Consider the following 26,630-nt stretch of genomic DNA (forward strand, 5'->3'; position numbering starts at 1 on the left):
CTAGGCTTCATCATGGAAGATGTCAGCAGTGTGGAGGAGAGCCTCTGGAGACTTTCAGTGCCCATTGAAGGAAGGCTTCCTGTTGAGGAGTGAAAAGCATTTCCCTACTGAACATGGCCTAGCTACCCTGGATACCAGGGATGGGACTGTACATAGGAGCGAGGGACAGAGAAAGACAGAGATAGAGGTGGAGGTGGAGGTAGAGGAGGATAGATAAATGAGAGAGAGAGAAAGTAAGGCGAGAGCAAATGAGAATCTGCCTGTGGGGTGTTGGGTGTTCTCTAGTTTGTTGGTGGATTTTTTTTTTTTTTTCATGCAGGCTAGTGGGCAGACCCACTCTGTCTGTGGACACTTTTTTCTGTTCCATGGGTCTGGGCCCGTGGAGAGAAATTTGTGTGAGGACACGTGGAATGTTTAGGGAAATCCATAAGGACACACAGGGTGGGTGTGTGCTGTAGGCATCCTGGTGTTAAGAGTGAGAATTGCTTCTTGTCCCTCAGATTCTATGTTACCTGTCCTCGGTCCCCTTGGAATCTCTTGAGAGAGCCGAGTCCTGTGTGTTCCTAGGCCCTGCCACAGGTAGGTGGGTGTCCACAGAGGATACAGAGAGTTCCATGCCTGACAGGGTCTTGGGGAAGTTAGAGAACGGAAAGAGAAGTTTCCTGAGTGGTGCCTGGTATTTGGAGTAGGGTAGGGTCGGGAGGTGGGAGGTTAGGGGTGGGAGGTGGAGGACTGTGCAGAGGAGAGAGATTGTGACAGAGGTGGACGTAGGTCAGAATGGTTGCCTGGTGCTGCCTAGGAGACGGTTAAGGTGGGGGCCTGGGCCCAGGGTTTGGTAGGGCAAGAGGGCAGGTGGGTGCAACGTTTCTTCTTTTGATGTGTTCTTGTCTTCACCTCAGGGACCTGGACGCCCTGCCTGTTGAGGCAAGGTTGTGGATGTCCCGGGCCTTATGGTCCCTGCTTCGCATGATGTGGGGCAGCATCCATCTGAACGCTCATCACTACCAAGGCCAAGGTTTTGGAAGGAAGTCCTTCTTCTCCCATCTTAGTATTAGACCATCGGATTTGGGACACGGGACTAAGGCCGCTGACTCTGCATCCCTTCCAAGCATACACAGCTGCCTGCCCTTTTGCCTTGTGTCCATCCTGGAGCGGCCTTCTCCAAGGTGGGAAGCCCGAGCTGGGTCTAGGGTCCCATTGAGTTGGGTGGTCGTCTCCCTTGGTGTAACACCTTCCATCCCACTGCCTTAGAAGAACCGGGTACAGCCTTGGAGGCCCCTCTTGCCGGGCCACCTTGACCTGGAACCTTGGGTCAGCAGACCCAAGGCCATGCTGGAAGCTGTACTGGTCACCCTGGTGGGTGGAGTCATGTAGACAGCCACTGGATCTCTGAAAGCTGCTCTGTGTGTGTGTGTGTGTGTGTGTGTGTGTGTGTGTGTGTCTGTGTCTGTGTGTGTCTGTGTGTCAGGTGTGAAGGCTGGGCTAGGGCAGGGATGCAGCTGTTAGAATACGCTGGTTTGGCAGCTAGGGGGCGATGCTTTGCCCCTGAATCCCTACCCCATTATTATGTTTCTTTGGCCCCTCCCCTGTAGTCCAGATGTGGTTTGTGGAGGACTTCCTTAGGGTATGGCTCAGACTCTCAAGTGAGCCTGCCCCCACATCCACACACTCCCCACTTGGCCCCCTCCATGACACCCTCCACCACCTGCCCTCTCTCCCTGCACCCCACCATACCCTCAGGCAGGGCCTTCAGGGGATGGCACAAAGCCGAGTGTGTTCAGGGAAGTGCAGTGGATGGAGGTTACAATGGAGGAACCAGTTAAAGTCTGTTACCCCCATCTACACACCACACCCTCACCTTCTGCACACCGCTGAATCCCTAGCAGCAGCCCTAGAGTGGCATGTCTGTCCAGTCCTAGCCTAGATGGTTGTCCGCCATCTTGGAGCTCTGGCTTTTTTTTTTTTTTTTTTTTTTTTTTTGCTTTGTGAAGGGCAGAGAGAGAGCACCCTTCGCCCTTGGCCCTTGGCATTCTCGGTGCCCTGCTGCCATCCCGCGGATTCAGTTTGCCAATTCTGCCAGCATGTCCCTGTGCTACTTTGGAAATGGAGGCATGCCGCCTAGGGAAGGGCTCCCGCCTGGGCCCCCCAGGACCAAAGCGGTTCTCTGGCCTGCTCAATGACCCAGGAGAGCTGGAGGAAGAAGCAGGGTCCAGATGACCGGCTCCAGGCGGGCGACACGTTGCTGGCTTGGGGTTCATGGAAGCACAGCCTCCCGGGTCCTGTGGCCGCCATGTCTGGGAACAGGAGAGGACCTCTCCGCAGGGGATTGTGCAGCCTGGGCTGCATGGGGGTGGTTGTGTGGAACTTTTCCTGCCTCCCTGCCAGCCCGCCTGCCCTTAAGGTGGTGTACAAGGCCACCCCGGGACCCCCTAGCTTTTGTCTGAGCCTCCCTAGCAGTATCCACAGCTCACTTCCGGAGACCACACAAACTCTGCCCTGCATCTCTGGGAGGTGCTCAGGGTCTCAGGCCTGGTTGCTAGCCACCTTGGCCAAATGTCTGTCATCCATTTATCTCCTCTTGCCATCCCCTCTCCTCTCTGGCTGTCTGGACTTCTCTCTGGCTTGCCTTTTGTTTCTTTTACAACTGGATTTTCTCTTGAGTTGTGCTACAGTTTGAATTTAGGCACTGGGACCTCTTAGAAAAGGTTCCAGCTCCAGAGCCACATTCCCAGATCCCTGTAAGGGATCTGGAACCCTCAACTGCCCAATCATCATCCTATCCAACCTGATTGTTCGTACCCAGTATGGCAGTGTGGTGGCTCAAGGTGAATTCCAGTAGAAGCATCCAGAACAGGGTTTAGACTCAGGGGTGCTCACAAAGAGGCCAGGCAGGACTTAGGTACCATAGTGGCCAGGTTTCACAGCCCGTGCTTCCCCTGACAAGCCTCCTCTGTGTCATTCAGGACACACATAGTCCTGTCTTCTCCTGCCTAGCTTCATTTGCATTAAACCCAGGAAGAACTCCCACCATCAAAGGTCCAAAAGCCCCTTGTCCTGCATTCTCATGTCCAGACATCATCTCAGCAGGAAGAATACTTAGAGAAGGCTCTGAAATTAACAGAGGGCACTATCTGGAGTCCTACAACTGCTAAGCATGCAGGAGCGCTTGTGTGTGTGTGTGTGTGTGTGTGTGTGTGTGTGTGTGTGTGTATACCTGGGATTATTGTGGCCTAGTACTGTGAGAAGTCATAGCAGTGCCTGAGAGGCACAGTATGTACGAGTTATGGTCGTCAGCTCTGGGATGTAGAGGAAGGACAGGTTTGCATGTAGGGAAGCCTTTTAGGGCTCCATCCTTCAGATCCAGCTCAGGTGAGTACAAGGTTTGGAGTGGTGCTTCGTGTGTGTGGATTAGGGCTCAGGGGCATGCCAGAGCATGGTTGGTAAGAGCATTGTGTAGGAACCATTGGGAAGGTGGCAGTACCGTCCTTTAAAGTGGCCTGACAGGCAGGTCCATGAAGTCAGGTCCTCCACACCCACCCCCATCACCAGGAAGCTCCCTTTTTAGCCACAGCAAAAGTCTCCAGGAAGCTTTGTAGAGAGGGAGATTTGGAAGAGCATAGACAGGCTTGTCTCCAGGTGGCAGGGAGAGTGATTTTCTTCTAGGCTTCATCATGGAAGATGTCAGCAGTGTGGAGGAGAGCCTCTGGAGACTTTCAGTGCTCATTGAAGGAAGGCTTCCTGTTGAGGAGTGAAAAGCATTTCCCTACTGAACATGGCCTAGCTAACCTGGATACCAGGGATGGGACTGTACATAGGAGTGAGGGACAGAGAAAGACAGAGATAGAGGTGGAGGTGGAGGTAGAGGAGGATAGATAAATGAGAGACAGAGAAAGTAAGGTGAGAGCAAATGAGAATCTGCCTGTGGGGTGTTGGGTGTTCTCTAGTTGGTTGGTGTTTTTTCATGCAGGCTGGTGGGCAGACCCACTCTGTCTGTGGACACTTTTTTCTGTTCCATGGGTCTGGGCCCGTGGAGAGAAATTTGTGTGAGGACACCTGGAATGTTTAGGGAAATCCATAAGGACACACAGGGTGGGTGTGTGCTGTAGGCATCCTGGTGTTAAGAGTGAGAATTGCTTCTTGTCCCTCAGATTCTATGTTACCTGTCCTCGGTCCACTTGGAATCTCTTGAGAGAGCTGAGTCCTGTGTGTTCCTAGGCCCTGCCACAGGTAGGTGGGTGTCCACAGAGGATACAGAGAGTTCCATGACTGACAGGGTCTTGGGGAAGTTAGAGAACATAAAGAGAAGTTTCCTGAGTGGTGCCTGGTATTTGGTATAGGGTAGGGTCGGGAGGTGGGAGGTAAGGGGTGGGAGGTGGAGGGCTGTGCAGAGGAGAGAGATTGTGACAGAGGTGGACGTAGGTCCGAATGGTTGCCTGGTGCTGCCTAGAAGACCGTTAAGGTGGGGGCCTGGGCCCAGGGTTTGGTAGGCCAGAGCGCAGGTGAGTGCAATGTTTCTTCTTTTGATGTGTTCTTGTCTTCACCTCAGGGACCTGGACGCCCTGCCTGTTGAGGCAAGGTTGTGGATGTCCCCGGCCCCTAGTGGACCCTGCTTCGGATGATGTGGGGCAGCCTCCACCTGAATGCACTTCACCACGGAGGCCAAGGTTTTGGAAGGAAGCCCTTCTCTTCTCATATCTCAATATTAGACCATGGAACCATGGGACATTGGGCTCAGGCCACGACCCTGAAGTCCTGACCAGTTCCCACAGCTGCCTGTCCTTCTGCCAGGTGGGAAGCCCGTGCTAGACCTAGGGTCCCATTGAGCTGGGTGGTTGTCTCCCTTGTGGTCACACCTTCCCATGTGCTCTGGGTTCTGGGACACCAAAAGCCCACTGCCCTAGCAGGACTGGCGTCAGCCTGGGAGGCCCCTCTTGGCTGGCACCTTGACTTGAATGCTTGGGTCAGCAGACCCAAGGCCATCCTGGCAGCTGTACTGGTCACCCTGGTGGGTGGAGTCACGTAGACAACACTAGATCTCTGAAAGTTGCTCTGTGTGTGTGTGTGTGTGTGTGTGTGTGTGTGTCCGTCCGTCTGTCTGTCTGTCTGTCTGTCTGTGTGTCTGTGTGTGTGTGTGTGTGTGTGTGTTAGGGGTGAGGGCCAGCAAGGGCAGGGATGCAGCTGTGAGAATACCCGGGTTTGGCAGCTAGGGGGCAACGCTCAGCCCCGGTACCCAAATCCATGAGTAAGTTTCTGAGGCTCCTTCCCCTAGAATCCAGATGTGGTTTGTGGAGGATTCCCTTAGGGTCTGGCGCAGGCTCTCAAGTGCCTCTGAACCCACACTCACACACTCTCCACTTGGCCCCCTCCATCACACCCTCTACCACCCACACCCTCTCCAGGTATCATATGATACCCTCAGGGGGGGCTTTCATGGGCTGGCATGCGTCCATAGCCCAGTGTCTCAGGGCGGTAACCTCCATCTGCCCAACACACCCCCACACATTGAACACCCTGGGATCCCTAGCAGCAGCCCTAGAGGCTCATGTCTGTCCAGTCGCTGCCTACATGGTTGGCCTCCATCTTGAAACTTGGCAGAACTCTGGCTTTTTTTGGTTCTAAATTTTTTTTTTTTTGCTTTTTTGCCTTGCGAAGGGCAGAGGGAGGAGCATCCTTCCCTTGGCAGTTGGCATTCTTGGTGCACTGATAGATAAATGAGAGGGGTTGGGGGGCAACAGGGAGAGAGAGGGGGGAGGGACAGGATGAGAGAGTGTGGGAGAGCAAATGAGAATCTGCTTGTGGGGTGTTGGGTGTTCTCTAGTTTGTGGCTGTTTTTCATGCAGGCTGGTGGGCAGACCCACTCTGTCTATGGACACTTTTTTCTGTTCCATGGGTCTGGGCACCTGGAGGGAATTTTGTGTAGGACACCTGGAATGTTGTGGGACATCCATAAGGACAGACAGGGTGGGTGGGTGCTGCAGGCATCCTGGAGTTAAGAGTGAGAATTGCTTCTTGTCCCTCAGCTTTGATGTTACCTGTCCTCGGTCCACTTGAATCTGTTGAGAGAGCTGAGTCCTGTGTGTGCCTAGGCCCTGCCACAGGAAGGTGGGTGTCCACAGAGGATACAGAGAGTTCCATGCCTGACAGGGTCTTGGGGAAGTTAGAGAATGGAAAGAGAAGTTTCCTGAGTGGTGCCTGGTAGTTGGTGTAGGGTAGGGTCGGGAGGTGGGAGGTTAGGGGTGGGAGGTGGAGGGCTGTGCAGAGGAGAGGGATTGTGACAGAGCTGGAGGTAGGTCAGAATGGTTGCCTGGTGCTGCCTAGGAGATGGTTAAGGTGGGGGCCTGGGCCCAGGGTTTGGTAGGCAAGAGGGCAGGTGGGTGCAATGTTTCTTCTTTTGATGCGTCCTTGTCTCCACCTCAGGTACCTGGACGGCCTGCCTGTTTAGGCGAGGTCGTGCATGTCCCTGGCCCCTTGTGGTCCCTGCTTTGGATGGTGTGGGGCACATCCATCTGAATGCACATCACTTCCAAGACCAAGGTTTTGGAAGTAAGCCCTTTTCCTCTCCCATTTTATTAGTCAATGGGACCATGGAATATGGGACGATACGGGACTCAGTCCCCCTATCCTGGAGACCGGACTAGTGCCCACAGCTGCATGTCCTTTTGCCCTGTGTCCATCAGGGAGCAGCCTTTTGCCAGGTGGGAAGCACGGGGGTGGGCCTAGGGCCCCATTCAGTTGGTTAGACATCTCCCTTGGTATGACACCTTCTCCTGTGCTCTGGGTTCTGGGACATCACCACCCCACTGCCCCCAGAAGGAACAGGGTCAGCCTGGGAGGCCCCTCTTGGCTGGAGCCTTGACCTGGAAGCTTCTTGGGTCAGCAGACCCAAGTCCATCCTGGCAGCTGTACTGGTCACCCTGGAGGGTGAAATCATGTAGACAGCGGCTGGATCTCTGAAAGCTACTCTGTGTGTGTGTGTGTGTGTGTGTGTGTGTGTGTGTGTGTGTGTGTGTGTGTTTGTGTATGCGTGTGTTTGGAGTTCTAGCTGGGCAAGGGCAGGGATGCAGCTGTGAGAATACCCTGGTTTGGCAGCTAGGGAGCGACGCTCAGCCCTTGGTCCCCAAATCCTTGAGTATGTTTCTGAGGCTCCTCCCCTATAGTCCAGATTGGCATGTGGTTTGTGGAGGATTCCCTTAGGGTCTGGTGCAGGCTCTCAAGAGCTTCTATGCCCACATCCACACACTCCCCACTTGGCTCCCTCCATCACACCCTCCACCACCTGGCCCCTCTCCAGGTACCACATGATACTCTCAGGCGGGGCCTTCTGGGCTGGTAAGTGCCCAAAGCCGAGTGTCTCAGGGCACTGCAGGGCATGGAGGAACCTGTTAAGGTTTGTAACCGCAATCTGCCCCACGCACCGCCACTTGCTGATCAACCTGTGGTCCCTAGCAGCAGCACTAGAGCCTCATGTCTGTCCAGTCCCGGCCTACATGGTTGGCCTCCATCTTGGAGCTTGGGAGGAGATCTCTGGCTTTTTTTAATTTTTAATTTTTTATTTTTTTTGCTGTGCGAAGGGCAGAGGGAGAACACCTGTCGTCCTTGACCGTTGGCATTCTTGGTGCACTGCTGCCATCACACGGATTCAGTTTGCCCATTCTGCCACCAAGTCCCTGTGCTTCCCTGGAAATGGGGGCAGGCTGGCTAGGGAAGGGCTCCCGCCTGGGTCTCCCAGCACCAAAGAGGTTCTCTTGCCCGCTCCTTGACCTAGGAGAGCTGGAGGAGGAAGCAGGGTCTAGGTGATCAGCTCCGGGCGGGGGCCACGAGACTTGGCTTGCCGGTGGCAAGAGCACAGCCTCCCAGGTCCTGGGGCCGCCATGTCTGGCAGCAGCAGAGGACCTCTCTGCAGGGGATTGTGCAGCCTGGGCTGCATCATGGTCGTTTTGGGGAAACATCCTGTGTGCCAGCCTGCCTGCCCTTACCGTGGTGCACCAGGCCACGCAGGACCGCCCATCTTTTGTCTGAGCCTCCCTAGCAGTATCCACAGCTCACTTTGAGACACCACACAAACTCTGCCCAGCATCTCTGGGAGGTGCTCAGGGTCTCAGGTCTGGTGCTAGCCACTGTGGACAAATGTCTGTCATCCATTTAACTTCTCCTGAAAGCCCCTCTCCTTTCTGGCTGCCAGGCCTTCTCTCTGGATTGCCTTTGGTTCCTTTGACTGGGTTTGCCCTTGAGCTGTGCTACAGGTGGAATTCAGGGACTGGAACCTGTCAGAAAAGGTTCCTGCTCCAAAGCAAAACCCCAGAATCTTACAAGTGGTCTGCGAGGTCCCTCCCCCGCCCCCATCATCATCCTATGCAAGCTGGTTGTGTGTACCCAGTGATCCAGGAGCTCAAGGCAGTGTGGTGGCTCAAGGGGAATCCCAGTAGAAGCATCCAGACCAGGGTTTGGACTCAGGGGTGCTCACAAAGAGGCCAGGAAGAACTTAGGTACCATGGTGGCCAGGTTTCATGGTCCCTGCCTCCCCTGACAAGCCTCCTCTATGTCATGCAGGATACGTGCAGGCCGCATACTCCTTCTTGTGTTCTCCTGCCTAGCTCCCTTTGCCTTAAACCCAGGGAGAACTCCCAGGGTCAAGTTCAAAAAGCCCGTTGTCCTGCACTGCCCTGTCCAGACATCATTTCAGCAGGAGGAACACTTAAAGAAGGCTCTGATATTAACAGAGGACACTATCTGTAGACCTAGAACTGCTGTGTGTGTGTGTGTGTGTGTGTGTGTGTGTGTGTGTGTGTATTGGGTGTTTGTGTGTTCCTGGTTTTGTTGTGGCCTAATCCTGTGAGTGTCCATAAGCAGTGCCTGAGAGGCACAGTATGTAAGAGTTATGGTGGTCAGGCCAGGGTTGAGGGAAGGACAGGTTGGCATGTAGTGGAGCCTTCTAAGGCTCCATCCTTCAGCTCCAGTTCTGGTGAGCACAAGGTTTTCAGTGGTGCGGTTTGGGGCTCAGGGGTGTGCCGGGGCATGGTGGCTGAGAGCATTGTGTCAGAACCATCGGGTAGGTGGCAGGACTGTCCTTTGGAGTGGCCTGCCAGGCAGGTCTAGGAAGTCAGGGCCTCCAACCTCACCCCCTGCATCAGGAAGCTCCCCTTTTAGCCTCACCAAAAGTCTCCAGGAGGCTTTGTAGAGATGGAGAGTTGGAAGACCATAGACAAGCTTGTCTCCAGGTGGCAGGGAGAGTGATTTTCTTCTAGGCTCCATCAAGAAGATGTCAGCAGTGTGGAGGATGGCTTCTGGAGACTTTCAGTGCTCATGGAAGGAAGGCTTCCCGTTGGGGAATACAAAGCATTTCCCAAATGAACATGGCCTAGCTACCTTGGATACCAAGAATGGGACTGTACATGGGAGACAGGGACAGAGGGAGACAGAGATAGAGGTGGAGGTGGAGGTAGAGGAGGATAGATAAATGAGGGGGGGGTGACAGGGAGAGAGAGGAGGGAGGGACAGGATGAGAGAGTGTGGGAGAGCAAATGAGAATCTAACTGTGGTGTGTTGGGTGTTCTATAGTTGTGGCTGTTTTTCATGCAGGCTGGTGGGCAGACCCACTTTGTCTATGGACACTTTTTTCTGTTCCATGGGTCTGGGCCCTTGGTGGGAATTTTGTGTAGGACACCTGGAATGTTGTGGGACATCCATAAGGACAGACAGGGTGGGTGGGTGCTGCAGGCATCCTGGAGTTAAGAGTGAGAATTGCTTCTTGTCCCTCAGCTTTTATGTTACCTGTCCTCGGTCCACTTGAATCTGTTGAGAGAGCTGAGTCCTGTGTGTGCCTATTCTTTGCTACAGGTAGGTGGGTGTCCATAAAAGATACAGAGAGTTCCATGCCTGACAGGGTCTTGGGGAAGTTAGAGAACAGAAAGAGAAGTTTCCTGAGTGGTGCCTGGTAGTTGGTGTAGGGTAGGGTCGGGAGGTGGGAGGTTAGGGGTGGGAGGTGGAGGACTGAGCACGGGAGAGGGATTGTGACAGAGGTGGACGTAGGTCAGAATGGTTGCCTGGTGCTGCCTAGGAGATGGTTAAGGTGGGGGCCTGAGCCCAGGGTTTGGTAGACAAGAGGGCAGGTGAGTGCAATGTTTCTTCTTTTGATGTGTCCTTGTCTCCACCTCAGGGCCCTGGCTGGCCTGCCTGTTGAGGCGAGGTTGTGGAAGTCCCGGGCCCCCAGTGGTCCCTGCTTCTGATGATATGGGGCAGCATCCACCTGAATTCAGAACTTCACCATGGAGGCCAAGGTTTTGGAAGGAAGCCCTTCTCCTCTCGTATCTGAATATCAGACCATCGGAGCATGGGACACGGGACTCAGGCCCCCGACCCTGGAGTCTTGACCAGTGCACACAGCTGCCTGCCCTTTTGCCTTGTGTCCGTCTGGGAGCAGCCTTCTGCCAGGTTGGACTTCCGTGCTGGACCTAGCTTCTCATGGATTTGGGTGGTCGTCTCACTTGGTTTGAAATCTTCCCGTGTGCTCAGGGTTCTGGGTCACCACCAAGGCACTGCCCTAGCAGGACCAGAGTCAGCCTGGGAGGCCCCTATTTTGGTGGCCGGCTTGACCTGGAAGGGTGGGTCAGCAGACCCAAGGCCATCCTGGCAGCTGTACTGGTCACCCTGGTGGGTGGATTCATGTAGAAAACTGCTGGAATTCTGAAAGCTGCTTTGTGTGTGTGTGTGTGTGTGTGTGTGTGTGTGTGTGTGTGTGTGTCTGTGTGTGTCTGTGTGTGTCTGTGTGTGTGTGTGTCTTTGTGTGTGTGTGTGTGTGTGTGTGTGTGTGTTTGGGGTGAGAGCAGGCAAGGACAGAAATGCAGCTGTGAGAATACCTTGGCTTGGCAGCTAGGGGGCGAGGCTGAGCCCCTGGTCCCCAACCCCATGAGTATGTTTCTGAGGCTCCCCTCACAGAATCCAGATGTGGTTTGTGGAGGACTCCCCTAGGGTCTGGGGCAAGCTCTCAAGTGTGCCTGCTCCCACATCCACACACACCCCGCTTGGCCCCCTCCATGACACCCTCCACCACCTGCCCTCTCTCCCTGCACCCCACCATACCCTCAGGCAGGGTCTTCAGGGGGTGGAAAAAAGCCCAGTGTCTCAGGGCAGTGCAGTGCATGGAGGAACCAATGGAGGAACCAGTTAAGGTCTGTGACCCCATTCTACACACCACACCCTTACCCCCTGAACACCCTCGGATCCCTAGCAGCCTCCCTATAGCCCCACGTCTGGCCAGTCCTAGCCTAGATGGTTGGCCTCCATCTTGGAGCTTTGTAGCCTAGGTTTGTTTTTTGTTTTATTTTTTTATTTTATTTTTTTGTTTTTTAATTTTATTTTTTTTTGCTTTGCAAAGAGCAGAGGGAGAGAACCCTTCTGCCTTGGCCCTTGGCATTCTCGGTGCACTGCTGCCATCACGCGGATTCAGTTTGCCGATTCCATCAGCAAGTCCCTGTGCTTCCCCGGAAATGGAGGCCAGCGGTTTAGGGAAGGGCTCCCGCCTGGGTCTCCCAGGACCAAAGCGGTTCTCTGGCCCGCTCCATGACCCAGGAGAGCTGGAGGAGGAAGCAGGGTCCAGATGACCAGCTCCGGGCGGGCACTACAAGCCTTAGCTGGCAGGTCACGGAAGCACAGCCTCCCGGGTCCTATGGCCGCCATGTCTGGCAGCAGGAGAGGACCTCTCCGCAGGGGATTGTGCAGCCTGGGTTGCATGGGGGTCCTTGTGGGGAAATTTCCTACTCTGTGCTGGCCCACATGCCCTTACCGTGGTGCACAAGGCCACCCCAGGACCCCCTAGCTTTTGTCTGAGCCTCCCTAGCAGTATCCACAGCTCACTTCCGGAGACCACACAAACTCTGCCCTGCATCTCTGGGAGGTGCTCAGGGTCTCAGGCCTGGTTGCTAGCCACTGTGGCCAAATGTCTGTCATCTTTTTATCTCCTCCTGCCATCCCCTCTCCTCTCTGGCTGCCAGGCCTTCTCTCTGGCTTCCTTTTTGTTCCTTTTACAAATAGCTTTCCACTTGAGCTGTGCTACAGGTGGTATTCAGGGACTCGGACCTGTCACAAAATGTTCCTGCTCCAGAGTCACATCCTCAGATCCCTACAAGGGGTCTGAAAGCTCCCCCTGCCCCATTATCATCCTATGGAAGCTGGTTGTGTTTACCCAGTAATGCAGTGTGGTGGCTCAAGGTGAATCCCAGTAGAAGCATCCAGAACAGGTTTTGGACTCAGGGGTGCTCACAAACAGGCCACGCAGGACTTAGGTGCCATGGAGGCCAGGTTTCACAGCCCCTACCTCCCCTGACAAGCCTCCCTTCTGGGATGCAAGACACATGCAGTCCAAATACTCCTTCCTGTGTTCTCCTGCCTAGCTCCCTTTGCCTTAAACCCAAGGAGAATTCCCAGGATAAAGTTAACAAAGCCACTTGTCCTACACTGCCCTGTCCAGACATCCAGACATTATCTCAGCAGGAAGAACACTTAAAGAAGGTTCTGAATTTAACAGAGGACACTATCTGCAGTCCTAGAACTGCTCTGTGTGTGTGTGTGTGTGTGTGTGTGTTTGTGTGTGTGTGTATTGGTTGTTTGTGTGTGCCTGAGTTTGTTGTGGCCTAATCCTGTGAGCGTCCATAAGCAGTGCCTGACAGGCACAGTATTTAAGAGTTATGATAGTCAGGCAAGGGTTGAAGGTGAAGGACAGGTTGGCATGTAGGGAAGCCTTTTAGGGCTCCATCCTTCAGGTCCAGCTCAGGTGAGCACAAGGTTTAGACTGGTGCATCATGTCTGTGGTTTGGGTCTCATGGACGTGCCAGGGAATGGTGGATGAGAGCATTGTGTAGGAACCATCGGAAAGGTGACAGGACCATCCTTTAGAGTAGCCTGCCAGGCAGCTCTAGGAAGTCAGGGCCTCCACCCCAAGCAGTATGAAGCTCCCTTTTTAGCCTCATCAAATGTCTCCAGGAGGTTTTGTGGAGAGGGAGATTTGGAAGAGCATAGACAGGCTTGTCTCCAGGTGGCAGGGAGAGTGATTTTCTTCTAGACTCCATCATGGAAGATGTCAGCAGTGTGGAGGAGAGCCTCTGGAGACTTTCAGTGCTCAGTGAAGGAAGGCTTCCTGTTGAGGAGTGAAAAGCATTTCCCTACTGAACATGGCCTAGCTAACCTGGATACCAGGGATGGGACTGTACATAGGAGCGAGGGACAGAGAAAGACAGAGATAGAGGTGGAGGTGGAGGTAGAGGAGGATAGATAAATGAGAGAGAGAGAAAGTAAGGCGAGAGCAAATGAGAATCTGCCTGTGAGATGTTGGGTGTTTTCGTGATTGTTGGTGTTTTTTTTTTCATGCAGGCTGGTGGGCAGACCCACTCTGTCTGTGGACACTTTTTTCTGTTCCATGGGTCTGGGCCCCTGGAGGGAATTTTTGTGATGACACCTGGAATGTTTAGGGAAATCCACAAGGACAGACAGGGTGGGTGGGTGCTGCAGGTATCCTGGTGTTAAGAGTGAGAATTGCTTCTTGTCCCTCAGCTTTTATGTTGCCTGTCCTTGGTCCGTTGAGTCTCTTGAGAGAGCTGAATCCTGTGTGTTCCTAGGCCCTGCCACAGGTAGGTGGGTGTCCATAGAGGATACAGAGAGTACCATGCCTGACAGGGTCTTGAGGAAGTTAGAGAACAGAAAGAGAAGTTTCCTGAGTGGTGCCTGGTAGTTGGTGTAGGGTAGGGTCGGGAGGTGGGAGGTTAGGGGTGGGAGGTGGAGGGCTGTGCAGAGGAGAGGGATTGTGACAGAGCTGGAGGTAGGTCAGAATGGTTGCCTGGTGCTGCCCAGGAGACAGTTAAGGTGGGGGCCTGGGCCCAGGGTTTGGTAGGCAAGAGGGCAGGTGGGTGCAATGTTTCTTCTTTTGATGTGTCTTTGTCTCCACCTCAGGGCCCTGGCTGGCCTGCCTGTTGAAGGGAGGTTGTGGATGTCCCCGACCTCCAGTGGTCCCTGCTCCTGGTGATGTGGGGCAGCATCCACCTGCATGCACTTCACCTTGGAGGCCAAGGTTTTGGAAGGAAGCCCTTCTCCTCTCCTATCTCAATATTAGACCATCGGACCATGGGACATGAAGCTCAGGCCCCCCACCCTGGAGTCGTGACCAGTGTACACAGCTGCCTGCCCTTTTCTCTTGTGTCCATCCGGGAGCGGCTTTCTGCCAGGTGGGAACCTGGTGCTGGGCCTAGGGTCCCATTGAGTTAGGTCTTCCCTGGTGACACAATTTCCCGTGTGCTCTTGGTTCTGGGACACCACCACCCCACTGCTCTAGCAAGTCCGGGGTCAGCCTGGGATGCCCCTTCTTTGCTGGACCCTTGACCTGGAAGCTTGGGTTAGTAGACCCAAGGAGTTGTAAGGGTCACTCTGGTGGGTGGAGTCATTTAGACAGGTGCTGAATCTCTAAAAGCAGCTGTGTGTGTGTGTATGTGTGTGTGTGTTTGTGTGTGTGTGTGTGTGTGTGTGTGTGTTTCTTGGGTGGTGGCTGGTAAAGGGCAGAGATGCAGCTGTGAGAATACCTTGGTTTGGCTGCTAAGGGGCTATGATCCTGAACCCCAACCCCATGAGTATGTTTGTGAGGCTCCTCCCCTAGAATCCAGATGTGGTTTGTGGAGGACTCCCTTAGGGTCTGGCTCAGGCTCTCAAATGCGCCTGCTCCCACATCCACACACTCTCCACTTGGCCCCTCCATGACAACCTACACCAACAGTCCCTTCTCCCCACACCCCACCATACCCACAGGCAGGGTCTTTAGGGGCTCGCACAAAGCCAAGTATGTCAGGGAAAGTGCAGTGCTTAAAGGTTAAAATGGAGGAACCAGTTAAGGTCTGTGACCCCCATCTACACACCACACCCTCACATTCTGCACACCCTCGGATCCCTAGCAGCAGCCCTAGAGCACAATGTCTGGACAGTCCTAGCCTAGATAAATGGCTTCCATCTTGGAGCTTTGGCTTTTTTTTTGCTTTCCGTAGGGTGGAGGGAGAGCACCCTTCGCTCTTGGCCCTTGGCATTCTTGGTGCACTGCTGCCATCACGAATTTTCAGTTTGCCGATTCCGCCAGCAAGTCCCTGTGCTTCCCTGGAAATGGAGGTGGTCTGGCTATGGAAGGACTCCCACCTGGGTCCCCTAGGACCAAAGAGGTTCTCTTGCCTGCTCCGTGACCCAGGACAGCTGGAGGAGGAAGCAGGGTCCAGGGGACCAGCCACGTCTGGGAGCAGGAAAGGACCTCTCCGCAGGGGATTGTGCAGCCTGGGCTGCATTGGGGTGGTTGTGTGGAACTTTTCCTGCCTGCTTGCCAGCTCGCCTACCCGTACCGTGGTGCACAAGGCCACCCCGGGACCCCCTAGCTTTTGTCTGAGCCTCCCTAGCAGTATCCACAGCTCACTTCTGGAGACCACACAAACTCTGCCCTGCTTCTCTGGGAGGTGCTCAGGGTCTCAGGCCTAGTTGCTAGCCCCTGTGCCCAAATGTCTGTCATCCATTTAACTCCCTTCTTTACATCCCCTCTCCTCTCTGGCTGCCAGGCCTTCTCTCTGGCTTGCATTTTCTTTTACAACTGGCTTTTCTCTTGAGCTGTGCTACAGGTGGAATTCAGGGACTGGGACCTGTTAGAAAAGGTTCCAGCTCCAGAGCCACATCACCAGATCCCTGTAAGGGGTCTGGACCCCTCAACCCCCCATCATCATCCTATCCAACCTGATTGTTTGTACCCAGTATGGCTGTGTGGTGGCTCAAGGTGAATTCCCGTAGAAGCAGACAGAACAGGGTTTGGACTCAGGTGTGCTCACAAAGAGGCCAGGCAGGACTTTAGGTACCATAGTGGCCAGGTTTTATGGACCCTGCCTCCCCTGACAAGCCTCCTCTGTTTCATGCAGGACACACATAGTCCTGTCTTCTCCTGCCTAGCTGGACTTATCTTATACCCGGGGAGAACCCCCAGAGTGAATGTCGAAAACCTCTTGTCCTGAACTCACATGTCCAGACATCATCTCAGCAGGAAGAATACTTAGAGAAGGCTCTGAAATTAACAGAGGGCACTATCTGGAGTCCTAGAACTGCTAAGCATGCAGGAGCACTTTTGGGTGTGTGTGTGTGTGTGTGTGTGTGTGTGTGTGTCTGTGTGTGTGTCTGTGTGTGTGTGTCTGTGTGTGTGTGTGTGTGTGTGTGTGTGTGTGTATACCTGGGATTATTGTGGCCTACTCCTGAGAGAAGTCATAGCAGTGCCTGAGAGGCTCAGTATGTAAGAGTTGTGGTGGTCAGCTTTGGGACGTAGGGGAAGGACCGGTTTGCATGTAGGGGAAGTCTTTTAGGGCTCTTTCCTTCAGCTGCAGCTCAGGTGAGCACAAGGTTTGAAGTGGTGCATCCTGTGTGTAGTTTGGGGCTCAGGGGGCTGCCAGGGCATCATGGATGAGAGCATTGTGTAGGAACCATCAGAAAGGTGGCAGGAATGTCGTTTCGAGTGGCCTGCCAGGCAGGTCTAGGAATTCAGGGCCTCCACTCCCACCAGCTGTACATGGCCTAGCTACCCTGGATACCAGGGATGGGACTGTACATAGGAGTGAGGGATAGAGGGAGACAGATATAGAGGTGGAGGTGGAGGTGGAGGAGGAGAGATAAATGAGAGAGGGGGGGTGACAGCAAGAGAGAGGGTGGGAGAGCAAATGAGAATCTGCCTGTGGGGTGTTGGGTGTTTTCGTGATTGTTGGTGTTATTTTCATGCAGGCTGTTGGGCAGACCCACTCTGTCTATGGACACATTTTTCTGTTCCATGGGTCTGGGCCCCTGGAGGGAATTTTGTGTGAGGACACCTGGAATGTTGTGGAAAATCCATAAGGACAGACAGGGTGGGTGTGTGCTGTAGGCATCCGGGTGTTAAGAGTGAGAATTGCTTCTTGTCCCTCAGCTTCTATGTTGCCTGTCCTTGGTCCACTTGAATCTCTTGAGAGAGCCGAGTCCTGTGTGTTCCTAGGCCCTGCCACAGGTAGGTGGGTGTCCACAGAGGATACAGAGTTTTCCTTGCCTTACTGGTTTTGGGGATGTTAGAGAACAGAAAGAGAAGTTTCCTGAATGGTGCCTGGTAGTTGGTGTGGGGTAGGGTGGGGAAGCGGGAGGTTAGGGGTGGGAGGTGGAGGGCTGTGCAGAGGAGAGAGATTGTGACAGAGCTGTAGGTAGGTCAGAATGGTTGCCTAGTGCTGCCTAGGAGACGATTAAGGTGGGGGCCTGGGCCCAGGGTTTGGTAGGCAAGAGGGCAGGTGGGTGCAATGTTTTTTCATTTGATGTGTTCTTGTCTTCACCTCAGGGACCTGGACACCCTGCCTGTTGAGGCAAGGTTGTGGATATCCCGGGCCTTAGTGGTCTATGCTTCGCATGATGTGCGGCAGCATCCATCTGAACGCTCATCACTACCAAGGCCAAGGTTTTGGAAGGAAGTCCTTCTCCTCTCCCATCTTAGTATTAGACCATCGGACATTGGGACACGGCACTCAGGCCGCTGACTCTGCATCCCTCACAAGTGCACACAGCTGCCTGCCCTTTTGCCTTGTGTCCATCCTGGAGCGGCCTTCTGCAAGGTGGGAAGCCCGAACTGGGTCTAGGGTCCCATTGAGTTGGGTGGTCGTCTCCCTTGGTGTAACACCTTCCATCCCACTGCCTTAGAAGAACTGGGTACAGCCTTGGAGCCCCCTCTTGCCGGGCCACCTTGACCTGGAAGCTTGGGTCAGCAGACCCAAGGCCATGCTGGAAGCTGTAATGGTCACCCTGGTGGGTGGAGTCATGTAGACAGCCACTGGATCTCTGAAAGCTGCTGTGTGTGTGTGTGTGTGTGTGTCTGTGTGTGTGTGTGTCTGTGTGTCTGTGTGTGTCTGTGTGTCTGGGGTGAAGGCTGGGCTAGGGCAGGGATGCAACTGTTAGAATACCCTGGTTTGGCAGCTAGGGGGCGATGCTCTGCCCCTGAACCCCAACCCCATTATTATGTTTGTTTGGCTCCTCCCCTATAGTCCAGATGTGGTTTGTGGAGGACTTCCTTAGGGTGTGGCTCAGACTCTCAAGTGAGCCTGCCCCCACATCCACACACTCACCACTTGGCCCCCTCCATGACACCCTCCACCACCTGTCCTCTCTCCCTGCACCCCACAATACCCTCAGGCAGGGCCTTCAGGGGATGGCACAAAGCCGAGTGTGTCAGGGAAGTGCAGTGCATGGAGGTTACAATGGAGGAACCAGTTAAAGTCTGTTACCCCCATCTACACACCACACCCTCACCTTCTGCACACCTCTGAATCCCTAGCAGCAGCCCTAGAGTGGCATGTCTGTCCAGTCCTAGCCTAGATGGTTGTCCTCCATCTTGGAGCTTTGGCTTTTTTTTTTTTTTTTTTTTTTTTGCTTTGTGAAGGGCGGAGAGAGAGCACCCTTTGCCCTTGGCCCTTGGCATTCTAGGTGCCCTGCTGCTATCCCGCGGATTCAGTTTGCCAATTCCCCCAGCAGGTCCCTGTGCTACCCTGGAAATGGAGGCATGCCACCTAGGGAAGGGCTCCCGCCTGGGTCCCCCAAGACCAAAGCGGTACTCTGGCCCGCTCCATGACCCAGGAGAGCTGGAGGAGGAAGCAGGGTCCAGATGACCAGCTCTGGGCTGGCGACACGTGGCTGGCTTGGGGTTCACAGAAGCACAGCCTCCCAGGTCCTGTGGCCGCCATGTCTGGGAGCAGGAGAGGACCTCTCTGCAGGGGATTGTGCAGCCTGGGCTGCATGGGGGTGGTTGTGTGGAACTTTTCCTGCCTCCTTGCCAGCCCGCCAGCCCTTAAGGTGGTACACAAGGCCACCCCGGGACCCCCTAGCTTTTGTCTGAGCCTCCCTAGCAGTATCCACAGCTCACTTCCGGAGACCACACAATCTCTGCCCTGCATCTCTGGGAGGTGCTCAGGGTCTCAGGCCTGGTTGCTAGCCACCTTGGCCAAATGTCTGTCATCCATTTATCTCCTCCTGCCATCCCCTCTCCTCTCTGGCTGCCTGGACTTCTCTCTGGCTTGCCTTTTGTTTCTTTTACAACTGGATTTTCTCTTGAGTTGTGCTACAGGTTGAATTTAGGCACTGGGACCTGTTAGAAAAGGTTCCAGCTCCAGAGCCACATCCCCAGATCCCTGTAAGGGATCTGGAACCCTCAACTCCCCAATCATCATCCTATCCAACCTGATTGTTCGTACCCAGTATGGCAGTGTGGTGGCTCAAGGTGAATTCCAGTAGAAGCATCCAGAACAGGGTTTGGACTCAGGGGTGCTCACAAAGAGGCCAGGCAGGACTTAGGTACCATAGTGGCCAGGTTTCACAGCCCGTGCTTCCCCTGACAAATCTCCTCTGTGTCATTCAGGACACACATAGTCCTGTCTTCTCCTGCCTAGCTTCATTTGCATTAAACCCAGGAAGAACTCCCACCATCAAAGGTCCAAAAGCCCCTTGTCCTGCATTCTCATGTCCAGACATCATCTCAGGAGGAAGAATACTTAGAGAAGGCTCTGAAATTAACAGAGGGCACTATCTGGAGTCCTACAACTGCTAAGCATGCAGGAGCGCTTTTGTGTATGTGTGTGTGTGTGTGTGTGTGTGTGTGTGTGTGTATACCTGGGATTATTGTGGCCCAGTACTGTGAGAAGTCATAGCAGTGCCTGAGAGGCACAGTATGTACGAGTTATGGTCTTCAGTTCTGGGATGTAGAGGAAGGACAGGTTTGCATGTAGGGAAGCCTTTTAGGGCTCCATCCTTCAGATCCAGCTCAGGTGAGTACAAGGTTTGGAGTGGTGCTTCATGTGTGTGGATTAGGGCTCAGGGGCATGCCAGAGCGTGGTTGGTAAGAGCATTGTGTAGGAACCATTGGGAAGGTGGCAGTACCGTCCTTTAAAGTGGCCTGACAGGCAGGTCCATGAAGTCAGGTCCTCCACACCCACCCCCATCACCAGGAAGCTCCCTTTTTAGCCACAGCAAAAGTCTCCAGGAAGCTTTGTAGAGAGGGAGATTTGGAAGAGCATAGACAGGCTTGTCTCCAGGTGGCAGGGAGAGTGATTTTCTTCTAGGCTTCATCATGGAAGATGTCAGCAGTGTGGAGGAGAGCCTCTGGAGACTTTCAGTGCTCATTGAAGGAAGGCTTCCTGTTGAGGAGTGAAAAGCATTTCCCTACTGAACATGGCCTAGCTAACCTGGATACCAGGGATGGGACTGTACATAGGAGCGAGGGACAGAGAAAGACAGAGATAGAAATGGAGGTGGAGGTAGAGGAGGATAGATAAATGAGAGAGAGAGAAAGTAAGGCGAGAGCAAATGAGAATCTGCCTTTGGGGTGTTGGGTGTTCTCTAGTTGGTTGGTGTTTTTTTTTTTTTCATGCAGGCTGGTGGGCAGACCCACTCTGTTTTTGGACACTTTTTTCTGTTCCATGGGTCTGGGCCCGTGGAGAGAAATTTGTGTGAGGACACCTGGAATGTTTAGGGAAATCCATAGGGACACACAGGGTGGGTGTGTGCTGTAGGCATCCTGGTGTTAAGAGTGAGAATTGCTTCTTGTCCCTCAGATTCTATGTTACCTGTCCTCGGTCCACTTGGAATCTCTTGAGAGAGCCGAGTCCTGTGTGTTCCTAGGCCCTGCCACAGGTAGGTGGGTGTCCACAGAGGATACAGAGAGTTCCATGCCTGACAGGGTCTTGGGGAAGTTAGAGAACGGAAAGAGAAGTTTCCTGAGTGGTGCCTGGTAGTTGGTGTAGGGTAGGGTCGGGAGGTGGGAGGTTAAAGGTGGGAGGTGGAGGGCTGTGCAGAGGAGAGAGATTGTGACAGAGGTGGACGTAGGTCAGAATGGTTGCCTGGTGCTGCCTAGGAGACGGTTAAGGTGGGGGCCTGGGCCCAGGGTTTGGTAGGCAAGAGGGCAGGTGGGTGCAATGTTTCTTCTTTTGATGTGTTCTTGTCTTCACCTCAGGGACCTGGTTGCCCTGCCTGTTGAGGCAAGGTTGTGGATGTCCCGGGCCTTATGGTCCCTGCTTCGCATGATGTGGGGCAGCATCCATCTGAACGCTCATCACTACCAAGGCCAAGGTTTTGGAAGGAAGTCCTTCTTCTCCCATCTTAGTATTAGGATTTGGGACACGGGACTAAGGCCGCTGACTCTGCATCCCTTACAAGCATACACAGCTGCCTGCCCTTTTGCCTTGTGTCCATCCTGGAGCGGCCTTCTGCAAGGTGGGAAGCCCGAGCTGGGTCTAGGGTCCCATTGAGTTGGGTGGTCGTCTCCCTTGGTGTAACACCTTCCATCCCACTGCCTTAGAAGAACCAGGTACAGCCTTGGAGGCCCCTCTTGCCGGGCCACCTTGACCTGGAAGCTTGGGTCAGCAGACCCAAGGCCATGCTGGAAGCTGTACTGGTCACCCTGGTGGGTGGAGTCATGTAGACAGCCACTGGATCTCTGAAAGCTGCTGTTTGTGTGTTTGTGTGTGTGTGTGTGTGTGTGTGTGTGTGTGTCTGTGTGTGTGTCTGTGTGTGTGTGTGTGTGTCTGTGTGTCTGGGGTGAAGGCTGGGCTAGGGCAGGGATGCAGCTGTTAGAATACCCTGGTTTGGCAGCTAGGGGGCCATGCTCTGCCCCTGAACCCCAACCCCATTATTATGTTTCTTTGGCTCCTCCCCTATAGTCCAGATGTGGTTTGTGGAGGACTTCCTTAGGGTGTGGCTCAGACTCTCAAGTGAGCCTGCCCCCACATCCACACACTCCCCACTTGGCCCCCTCCATGACACCCTCCACCACCTGTCCTCTCTCCCTCCACCCCACCATACCCTCAGGCAGGGCCTTCAGGGGCTGGCACAAAGCCGAGTGTGTCAGGGAAGTGCAGTGCATGGAGGTTACAATGGAGGAACCAGTTAAAGTCTGTTACCCCCATCTATACACCACACCCTCCCCTTCTACACACCGCTGAATCCCTAGCAGCAGCCCTAGAGTGGCATGTCTGTCCAGTCCTAGCCTAGATGGTTGTCCTCCATCTTGGAGCTTTGGCTTTTTTTTTTTTTTTTTTTTTTTTTTGCTTTGCGAAGGGCGGAGGGATAGCACCCTTCCGCCTTGGCCCTTGGCATTTTCGGTGCCCTGCTGCCATCCCGCGGATTCAGTTTGCCAATTCCGCCAGCAGGTCCCTGTGCTTCCCTGGAAATGGAGGAGGGCTGGCTAAGGAAGGGCTCCCGCCTGGGTCTCTTAGCACCAAAGCGGTTCTCTGGCCTGCTCCATGACCCAGGAGAGCTGGAGGAGGAAGCAGGGTCCAGGTGACTGGCTCCAGGAGGGGGCCAGGAGACTTGGCTTGCAGGTCATGGAAGCACAGCCTCCAGGTCCTGTGGCCGCCATGTCTGGCAGCAGGAGATGACCTCTCTGCAGGGGATTGTGCAGCCTGGGCTGCATCATGGTCGGTGTGTGGAACTTTTCCTGCCTGCTTGCCAGCTCGCCTGCCCTTACCATGGAGCACAAGGCCACCCCGGGACCCTCTAGCTTTTGTCTGAGCCTCCCTAGCAGTATCCACAGCTCACTTCCGGAGACCACACAAACTCTGCCCTGCATCTCTGGGAGGTGCTCAGGGTCTCAGGCCTGGTTGCTAGCCACTGTGCCCAAATGTCTGTCATCCATTTAACTCCTCCTGCCATCCCCTCTCCTCTCTGGCTGCCTGGACTTCTCTCTGGCTTGCCTTTTGTTTCTTTTACAACTGGATTTTCTCTTGAGCTGTGCTACAGGTGGAATTCAGGGACTGGGACCTGTTAGAAAAGGTTCCAGCTCCAGAGCCACATCACCAGATCCCTGTAAGGGATCTGGAACCCTCAACCCCCCATCATCATCCTATCCAACCTGATTGTTCGTACCCAGTATGGCTGTGTTGGCTCAAGGTGAATCCCAGTAGAAGCAGACAGAACAGGGTTTGGACTCAGGTGTGCTCACAAAGAGGCCAGGCAGGACTTTAGGTAACATAGTGGCCAGGTTTTATGGCCCCTGCCTCCCCTGACAAGCCTCCTCTGTTTCATGCAGGACACACATAGTTCTGTCTTCTCCTGCCTAGCTGGACTTATCTTATACCCGGGGAGAACCCCCAGAGTGAAAGTCGAAAACCTCTTGTCCTGAACTCACATGTCCAGACATCATCTCAGCAGGAAGAATACTTAGAGAAGGCTCTGAAATTAACAGAGGGCACTATCTGGAGTCCTAGAACTGCTAAGCATGCAGGAACGCTTTTGTGTGTGTGTGTGTGTGTGTGTGTGTGTGTGTGTGTGTGTGTGTGTACCTGGGATTATTGTGGCCTAGTCCTGAGATAAGACATAGCAGTCCCTGAGAGGCTCAGTATGTAAGAGTTATGGTGGTCAGCTCTGGGATGTAGGGGAATGACAGGTTTGCATGTAGGGGAGCCTTTTAGGGCTCCATCCTTCAGGTCCAGTTCAGGTGAGCACAAGGTTTGGAGTGGTGCATCGTGTGTGGCTTGGGGCTCAGGGGCGTGCCGGGGCATGGTGGATGAGTGCACTGTGTAGGAACCATCGGAAAGGTGGCAGGACTGTCGTTTGGAGTGGCCTGCCAGGCAGGTCTAGGAACTCAGGGCCTCCACTCCACCACCTGAACATGGCCTAGATACCGTGGATACCAGGGATGGGACTTTACATAGGAGCGAGGGATATAGGGAGACAGATATAGAGGTGGAGGTGGAGGTGGATGAGGTTAGATAAATGAGAGAGGGGGGCTACAACGAGAGAGGGTGGGAGAGCAAATGAGAATCTGCTTGTGGGGTGTTGGGTGTTTTCGTGATTGTTGGTGTTATTTTCATGCAGGCTGTTGGGCAGACCCACTCTGTCTATGGACAATTTTTTCTGTTCCATGGGTCTGTGCCCCTGGAGGGAATTTTGTGTGAGGACACCTGGAATGTTGTGGGAAATCCATAAGTACAGACAGGATGGCTGTGTGCTGCAGGCATCCTGGTGTTAAGAGTGAGAATTGCTTCTTGTCCCTCAGCTTCTATGTTGCCTGTCCTCAGTCCACTTGAATCTCTTGAGAGAGCTGAGTCCTGTGTCTTCCTAGGCCCTGCCACAGGTAGGTGGTTGTCCACAGAGGATACAGAGAGTTCCTTGCCTGACAGGTTTTGGGGAAGTTACAGAACAGGAAAAGAAGTTTCCTGAGTGGTTCCTGGTAGTTGGTGTAGGGTAGGGTCAGGAGGTGGGATCATAGGAGTGGGAGGTGGAGGGCTGTGCAGAGGAGAGAGATTGTGACAGAGCTGGAGGTAGGTCAGAATGGTTGCCTGGTGCTGTCTAGGAGACGGTTAAGGTGGGGACCGGTCCCAAGTTTTGGTAGGCAAGAGGGCAGGTGGGTGCAATGTTTCTTCTTTTGATGTGTCCTTGTCTCCACCTCAGGGACTTGGACGGCCTGCCTGTTGAGGCGGATGTCCCTGGCCCCAGTGTTCCCTGCTTTGGATGATGTGGGGCAGCATCCACTTGAATGCACTTCACCAAGGAGGCCAAGGTTTTGGAAGGAAGCCCTTCTCCACTCCCATCTCAATATTAGACCATCGGAGCATGGGACAGGAAGCTCTGGCGCCCCACCTAGGAGTCCTGATTAGTGTACACAGCTGCCTATCCCTTTCCCTTGTGTCCATCCGGGAGCAGTCTTCTGCCAGGTGGGAACCCGGTGCTGGGACTATGCTGTTGGAAGTTCTGTATGGCAAATGTGTTGCTAATTAGTCGATAAATAAAACACTGATTGGCCGTTGGCTAGGCAGGAAGTATAGGCGGGGCAAGGAGGAGAATAAAGCTGGGAAGTGGAAGGCTGAGTGAGAGAGACACTGACAGCCACCACGGTGAGGAACAGCTTGTGAAGATGCCGTTAAGCCACGAGCCATGTGGCAAGGCATAGATTAATGGAAATGGATTAATTTAAGCTATAGGAACAGTTAGCAAGAAGCCTGCCATGGCCATACAGTTTGAAAGCAACATAAGTCTCTGTGTTTACTTGGTTGGGTCTGAGAGGCTGTGGGACTGGCCGGTGAAAGAGATTTGTCCTGACTGTGGGCCAGGCAGGAAAACTTAAGCTATAGGACTAGGGTCCCACTGAGTTGGGCGATAGTCTCCCTTGGTGTCACAACTTCCCGTGTGCTCTTGGTTCTGGGACACCACCAACCCACTGCTCTAGCATGTCGGGGGTCAACCTGGGAGGCCCTTCTTTGCTCGCCGCCTTGACCTGGAAGCTTGGGTCAGCAGACCTAAGGCCATCCTGGCAGCTGTACTGCTCACCCTGGTAGGTGGAGTCTTGTAGACTGCTGCTGGATTTCTGCAACGTGCTATTTGTGTGCGTATGTGTGTGTGTGTGTGTGTGTGTGTGTGTGTGTCTGTCTGTCTGTCTGTGTCTGTGTCTGTGTCTGTATGTGTGTGTGTATCTGTGTGTGCGCGCACACGTGTGAAGGACCTCATGTAGAGGTTCAAGGACAACTTTCAAGAGTCAGTTCTGTCCTTCCACCCTGGGACTTGGCGCTTACACTATGGTTGTTGGGCTAGCACAGCAAACTCCTTTACTTGCTAAGCTTTCTGTTGCCTTCTGTATCTTCATTTTTGTCAGTGTTATGGTTTGTGTGGGTCAGGGGTTTTCAAGAGGGGACATACAGGTCAGGGATCGTTTTTGAATTTAGTAATATTTTAAAAGTCCATCCCAAAGGTAAATAACTTAGCATCCTTGGTGGAGTAGACGAATGGAACTAAAGACTCCAATTTTCAGTCAAGGATCAAGTCTCCTTTAGATTAATTTTTATGCAGTGTTATTCTAAGTAAAGTTTCCCCTGGGAACAAGTTAGAATTCTCTACTGCAGACCTACCAAGCAGTTTACATTTGAACATCATTCTTCAGGGATTCATGTACGTACTCAGTATTAAAGTACTGATATCTAATTGTTATAGAATGATAGTTGCTGAGGTCATTTAATGGAGAGGAGGGGTACCATAATTGTGACTTTCATTGTGGCTGATCATTTCTTAAAGGAGAAAAACTGCTAAACCTGATTTGTAAACCCAAATACCATTATTTAGAATAATAGTTACTGGTGATAGAAGGCACCATAAGTTAGTATAAATTCTTTTCATTTTTGTTTATACAGAAAATATTTATACAAAGATCAAGATCGCTAACCATAAAAAGTTCACATTTTAAGTGTAAGTTGATCATTAGATCGTTTCCTAGGATCCATGTAAGGGTGACGGGAAGTTTGGGGAAGAGTTTCTGTGTAAAAACCACAAGGCGGCGCTTAGGGCTGGTGATGGGACTTGAGGGCCTATGACGTTAGGGGGCTCTGAGAACTGCAGAGAGCAGGAAGAGAATGAATGTGAGGTCCAAGGGAGCTGATGGTTGGGATGCTTGGCCCATTGCAACTGGGCAACTTTCTCCATAAACTGGCCAAGAACGATGGTCCTCCTAAACCTTACCTAAGCTGGTTTATAAGGAAAAGACTTCATACTGAGAGGTAAAGAGGAGCCAGGGAGTCTAGGGATGACTTTGTCCTGACACTAAAAGGTATAGGTGGGAGAATAATAGACTTCTGCCTCCATCCACAGAGCAGTAA

At 53.4% G+C, this 26,630-nt stretch overlaps 4 long non-coding RNA genes across 4 annotated transcripts; 3 read left to right on the forward strand and 1 right to left on the reverse strand.

Annotated features, from left to right (window-relative positions):
- Window positions 1-478: 478 nt before the first annotated feature.
- LOC131901405 (uncharacterized) lies at window positions 479-4,593 on the forward strand. The gene is made up of 4 exons (XR_009376523.1): window positions 479-579; window positions 900-1,166; window positions 4,149-4,227; window positions 4,547-4,593. It is a non-coding gene; the product is annotated as an uncharacterized LOC131901405 (long non-coding RNA).
- A 15,327-nt stretch (window positions 4,594-19,920) lies between these two features.
- LOC131901409 (uncharacterized) lies at window positions 19,921-20,812 on the reverse strand. The gene is made up of 2 exons (XR_009376528.1): window positions 20,616-20,812; window positions 19,921-20,186 (listed from the first exon to the last, which is right to left on the reverse strand). It is a non-coding gene; the product is annotated as an uncharacterized LOC131901409 (long non-coding RNA).
- Window positions 20,813-21,156: 344 nt separating this feature from the next.
- LOC131901407 (uncharacterized) lies at window positions 21,157-24,621 on the forward strand. The gene is made up of 3 exons (XR_009376526.1): window positions 21,157-21,261; window positions 24,044-24,121; window positions 24,439-24,621. It is a non-coding gene; the product is annotated as an uncharacterized LOC131901407 (long non-coding RNA).
- A 520-nt stretch (window positions 24,622-25,141) lies between these two features.
- LOC131901408 (uncharacterized) lies at window positions 25,142-25,973 on the forward strand. The gene is made up of 2 exons (XR_009376527.1): window positions 25,142-25,318; window positions 25,884-25,973. It is a non-coding gene; the product is annotated as an uncharacterized LOC131901408 (long non-coding RNA).
- Window positions 25,974-26,630: the final 657 nt, after the last annotated feature.

This window comes from Peromyscus eremicus, unplaced genomic scaffold (assembly GCF_949786415.1).
Source record: "Peromyscus eremicus unplaced genomic scaffold, PerEre_H2_v1 PerEre#2#unplaced_75, whole genome shotgun sequence".
Taxonomy (NCBI): Eukaryota; Metazoa; Chordata; class Mammalia; order Rodentia; family Cricetidae; genus Peromyscus; species Peromyscus eremicus.